The sequence below is a fragment of the Triturus cristatus genome, chromosome 4_2, assembly GCF_964204655.1.
Source record: "Triturus cristatus chromosome 4_2, aTriCri1.1, whole genome shotgun sequence".
Taxonomy (NCBI): domain Eukaryota; kingdom Metazoa; phylum Chordata; class Amphibia; order Caudata; family Salamandridae; genus Triturus; species Triturus cristatus.
In genome coordinates this window covers 930,270,817-930,275,816 of record NC_140586.1, presented here as the reverse complement: position 1 = coordinate 930,275,816, position 5,000 = coordinate 930,270,817, and the positions used below count along the sequence as shown (strand labels likewise).

The 5,000-nt window shown below is 50.0% G+C and overlaps 8 non-coding genes across 8 annotated transcripts; 5 read left to right on the top strand and 3 right to left on the bottom strand.

The window, feature by feature from the left end:
• Nucleotides 1-75: 75 nt before the first annotated feature.
• Nucleotides 76-147, top strand: TRNAW-CCA (transfer RNA tryptophan (anticodon CCA)). The gene has a single exon. It is a non-coding gene; the product is annotated as a tRNA-Trp (tRNA).
• A 71-nt stretch (nt 148-218) lies between these two features.
• Nucleotides 219-289, bottom strand: TRNAG-GCC (transfer RNA glycine (anticodon GCC)). Its single transcript has one exon. It is a non-coding gene; the product is annotated as a tRNA-Gly (tRNA).
• A 1,177-nt stretch (nt 290-1,466) lies between these two features.
• TRNAN-GUU (transfer RNA asparagine (anticodon GUU)) lies at nt 1,467-1,540 on the top strand. Its single transcript has one exon. It is a non-coding gene; the product is annotated as a tRNA-Asn (tRNA).
• Nucleotides 1,541-1,783: 243 nt separating this feature from the next.
• Nucleotides 1,784-1,855, top strand: TRNAW-CCA (transfer RNA tryptophan (anticodon CCA)). Its single transcript has one exon. It is a non-coding gene; the product is annotated as a tRNA-Trp (tRNA).
• A 71-nt stretch (nt 1,856-1,926) lies between these two features.
• On the bottom strand, nt 1,927-1,997 carry TRNAG-GCC (transfer RNA glycine (anticodon GCC)). The gene has a single exon. It is a non-coding gene; the product is annotated as a tRNA-Gly (tRNA).
• Nucleotides 1,998-3,151: 1,154 nt separating this feature from the next.
• On the top strand, nt 3,152-3,225 carry TRNAN-GUU (transfer RNA asparagine (anticodon GUU)). Its single transcript has one exon. It is a non-coding gene; the product is annotated as a tRNA-Asn (tRNA).
• A 243-nt stretch (nt 3,226-3,468) lies between these two features.
• Nucleotides 3,469-3,540, top strand: TRNAW-CCA (transfer RNA tryptophan (anticodon CCA)). Its single transcript has one exon. It is a non-coding gene; the product is annotated as a tRNA-Trp (tRNA).
• A 71-nt stretch (nt 3,541-3,611) lies between these two features.
• TRNAG-GCC (transfer RNA glycine (anticodon GCC)) lies at nt 3,612-3,682 on the bottom strand. The gene has a single exon. It is a non-coding gene; the product is annotated as a tRNA-Gly (tRNA).
• Nucleotides 3,683-5,000: the final 1,318 nt, after the last annotated feature.

Sequence of the window (5,000 nt, the reverse complement as noted above, 5' to 3'; positions counted from 1 at the left end):
CAACCCTAGGCAGATAAGGAGGTGGGCAAAAATGAAAAGGCTCACAACATTTGCTGATGTGACTCCAAAAGCAAGGACCTCGTGGCGCAACGGTAGCGCGTCTGACTCCAGATCAGAAGGTTGCGTGTTCAAATCACGTCGGGGTCACTGTTTCCCATTTTATGCCCCACTGAGTTCCCATATTTGATTTAGAAAGCAAAGTCAAAAGAACACAGCCTTGCATTGGCCGGGAATCGAACCCGGGCCTCCCGCGTGGCAGGCGAGAATTCTACCACTGAACCACCAATGCTTCACATGTGTAGCTTAGAGACAGAGCTCTGTCCAAGACAGTGATGAGGCGCACGCACTCAAATTGCACACCTATGAACAAAGTGTGTGCAACAGACATTGGAATGCCAACGTTTCACATGATGGCAAGAATCAGATGCAGGAGACTATAAGTATGAATGTTTTTGCATTTGCTGAGGTCACTGGCTTGGGACTAGTGTTGTGCTTATCAGGGCATGATGGCAGGCTGCTCCCGACAGAAGTGGCTCATAGAAGGCAGCCTCCAGATCACCAGCACTATTGTGTTTCAGATCATGTCACTGAACTCTCCTCCTTAAAAATCCTTCCCACTGTCTTTGCCAAATTCCCTGTCCTCCCCGAAATGCTGGGGTGAAACGGGCAGAGTTCTGCGCCCTGCGTCCCTTTATGCGTCCCTAACGCGCTCCCAACGCGCTCCCAACGCAGCCTACAGCCCTGGTCGGGCACAGCCCTGGTCGGGCTTAGACCACTGGGGCCTCTGGAGAGCAAGACCTCCAGAAGCCTATGGTCAGGCCTATTGCACAGGCATTTTGTGCCTGGCCATTCCGGGATTGTTGTGTTTCAAGGCCCAGCCATCAATACTAATGTGATGGCTTTCCCTGAGAACCCTCATGTCCCTGTCCTCCCAAGAGCCCGAGCTTTTATGTAAAATAAGGTGTGCACCTTGGGCCTTCCCCTTTGCGCTCTCTGCCTCCTCTCTTTCTCCAAAGCTGAGCTCTGCAGGTAAATGTATCTATCTGAGTGAGGGGCTAGGGAGGGCCTTGCCCAGCAGTCTTACAAAGCAAGAGTTCAGAGAAAGCACCTGCTCTGGGAAGGAGACTCCGCTCACAGAGAAGACAAGTCTAACATGCCACAGTGAAGATTGGATGGGCAAGACACACGCCTGACAGGCTGGTAGAACACCACCAGAGGAGCAGATAGCTACGCTAAGAAGGCCACAGAAAAGTCATACATGTATCTCATACACTGGGACTGGTTGTAATACTGGCCCTAACACCATTAGACAGTAGTCTGCGCATCATAACACCCAACAGTGACAAGACACTAAGCAAATGGCAAATGCTGCGTAGGATAAAGATGCCTTATATAACACAAGCTCAAGGCAGGCGCGCACACATAAAGATATATGTTGAGTCTCAGGAGATGTGCTTTTGTCTCTAGTCTCTTTGGCGCAATCGGTTAGCGCGTTCGGCTGTTAACCGAAAGGTTGGTGGTTCAAGCCCACCCAGGGACGTTTCCTTTTGCATGCATGAAGCACTTTAATAAATCATAGTAATGTGCCTTTGGTCTAGAGCTCCTGCGTGAGACCCTTTCCCTGAACATTTCAATCCTCTGCTTTCTCTCTGCACCTGCACTCAATTTCATCAATAGGATGGAAAACAAAAAGCCAAACCTTGTAATACAACCCTAGGCATATAAGGAGGTGGGCAAAAATGAAAAGGCTCACAACATTTGCTGATGTGACTCCAAATGCAAGGACCTCGTGGCGCAACGGTAGCGCGTCTGACTCCAGATCAGAAGGTTGCGTGTTCAAATCACATCGGGGTCACTGTTTCCCATTTTATGCCCCACTGAGTTCCCATATTTGATTTAGAAAGCAAAGTCAAAAGAACACAGCCTTGCATTGGCCGGGAATCGAACCCGGGCCTCCCGCGCGGCAGGCGAGAATTCTACCACTGAACCACCAATGCTTCACATGTGTAGCTTAGAGACAGAGCTCTGTCCAAGACAGTGATGAGGCGCACGCACTCAAATTGCACACCTATGAACAAAGTGTGTGCAACAGACATTGGAATGCCAACGTTTCACATGATGGCAAGAATCAGATGCAGGAGACTATAAGTATGAATGTTTTTGCATTTGCTGAGGTCACTGGCTTGGGACTAGTGTTGTGGTTATCAGGGCATGATGGCAGGCTGCTCCCGACAGAAGGGGCTCATAGAAGGCAGCCTCCAGATCACCAGCACTATTGTGTTTCAGATCATGTCACTGAACTCTCCTCCTTAAAAATCCTTCCCACTGTCTTTGCCAAATTCCCTGTTCTCCCCGAAATGCTGGGGTGAAACGGGCAGAGTTCTGCGCCCTGCGTCCCTAACGCGCTCCCAACGCGGCCTACAGCCCTGGTCGGGCACAGCCCTGGTCGGGCTTAGACCACTGGGGCCTCTGGAGAGCAAGACCTCCAGAAGCCTATGGTCAGGCCTATTGCACAGGCATTTTGTGCCTGGCCATTCCGGGATTGTTGTGTTTCAAGGCCCAGCCATCAATACTAATGTGATGGCTTTCCCTGAGAACCCTCATGTCCCTGTCCTCCCAAGAGCCCGAGCTTTTATGTAAAATAAGGTGTGCACCTTGGGCCTTCCCCTTTGCGCTCTCTGCCCCCTCTCTTTCTCCAAAGCTGAGCTCTGCAGGTAAATGTATCTATCTGAGTGAGGGGCTAGGGAGGGCCTTGCCCAGCAGTCTTACAAAGCAAGAGTTCAGAGAAAGCACCTGCTCTGGGAAGGAGACTCCGCTCACAGAGAAGACAAGTCTAACATGCCACAGTGAAGATTGGATGGGCAAGACACACGCCTGACAGGCTGGTAGAACACCACCAGAGGAGCAGATAGCTACGCTAAGAAGGCCACAGAAAAGTCATACATGTATCTCATACACTGGGACTGGTTGTAATACTGGCCCTAACACCATTAGATAGTAGTCTGCGCATCATAACACCCAACAGTGACAAGACACTAAGCAAATGGCAAATGCTGCGTAGGATAAAGACGCCTTATATAACACAAGCTCAAGGCAGGCGCGCACACATAAAGATATATGTTGAGTCTCAGGAGATGTGCTTTTGTCACTAGTCTCTGTGGCGCAATCGGTTAGCGTGTTCGGCTGTTAACCGAAAGGTTGGTGGTTCAAGCCCACCCAGGGACGTTTCCTTTTGCATGCATGAAGCACTTTAATAAATCATAGTAATGTGCCTTTGGTCTAGAGCTCCTGCGTGAGACCCTTTCCCTGAACATTTCAATCCTCTGCGTTCTCTCTGCACCTGCACTCAATTTCATCAATAGGATGGAAAACAAAAAGCCAAACCTTGTAATACAACCCTAGGCATATAAGGAGGTGGGCAAAAATGAAAAGGCTCACAACATTTGCTGATGTGACTCCAAAAGCAAGGACCTCGTGGCGCAACGGTAGCGCGTCTGACTCCAGATCAGAAGGTTGCGTGTTCAAATCACGTCGGGGTCACTGTTTCCCATTTTATGCCCCACTGAGTTCCCATATTTGATTTAGAAAGCAAAGTCAAAAGAACACAGCCTTGCATTGGCCGGGAATCGAACCCGGGCCTCCCACGTGGCAGGCGAGAATTCTATCACTGAACCACCAATGCTTCACATGTGTAGCTTAGAGACAGAGCTCTGTCCAAGACAGTGATGAGGCGCACGCACTCAAATTGCACACCTATGAACAAAGTGTGTGCAACTGACATTGGAATGCCAACGTTTCACATGATGGCAAGAATCAGATGCAGGAGACTATAAGTATGAATGTTTTTGCATTTGCTGAGGTCACTGGCTTGGGACTAGTGTTGTGGTTATCAGGGCATGATGGCAGGCTGCTCCCGACAGAAGTGGCTCATAGAAGGCAGCCTCCAGATCACCAGCACTATTGTGTTTCAGATCATGTCACTGAACTCTCCTCCTTAAAAATCCTTCCCACTGTCTTTGCCAAATTCCCTGTCCTCCCCGAAATGCTGGGGTGAAACGGGCAGAGTTCTGCGCCCTGCGTCCCTAACGCGCTCCCAACGCGGCCTACAGCCCTGGTCGGGCACAGCCCTGGTCGGGCTTAGACCACTGGGGCCTCTGGAGAGCAAGACCTCCAGAAGCCTATGGTCAGGCCTATTGCACAGGCATTTTGTGCCTGGCCATTCCGGGATTGTTGTGTTTCAAGGCCCAGCCATCAATACTAATGTGATGGCTTTCCCTGAGAACCCTCATGTCCCTGTCCTCCCAAGAGCCCGAGCTTTTATGTAAAATAAGGTGTGCACCTTGGGCCTTCCCCTTTGCGCTCTCTGCCCCCTCTCTTTCTCCAAAGCTGAGCTCTGCAGGTAAATGTATCTATCTGAGTGAGGGGCTAGGGAGGGCCTTGCCCAGCAGTCTTACAAAGCAAGAGTTCAGAGAAAGCACCTGCTCTGGGAAGGAGACTCCGCTCACAGAGAAGACAAGTCTAACATGCCACAGTGAAGATTGGATGGGCAAGACACACGCCTGACAGGCTGGTAGAACACCACCAGAGGAGCAGATAGCTACGCTAAGAAGGCCACAGAAAAGTCATACATGTATCTCATACACTGGGACTGGTTGTAATACTGGCCCTAACACCATTAGATAGTAGTCTGCGCATCATAACACCCAACAGTGACAAGACACTAAGCAAATGGCAAATGCTGCGTAGGATAAAGACGCCTTATATAACACAAGCTCAAGGCAGGCGCGCACACATAAAGATATATGTTGAGTCTCAGGAGATGTGCTTTTGTCACTAGTCTTTGTGGCGCAATCGGTTAGCGCGTTCGACTGTTAACCGAAAGGTTGGTGGTTCAAGCACACCCAGGGACGTTTCCTTTTGCATGCATGAAGCACTTTAATAAATCATAGTAATGTGCCTTTGGTCTAGAGCTCCTGCGTGAGACCCTTTCCCTGAACATT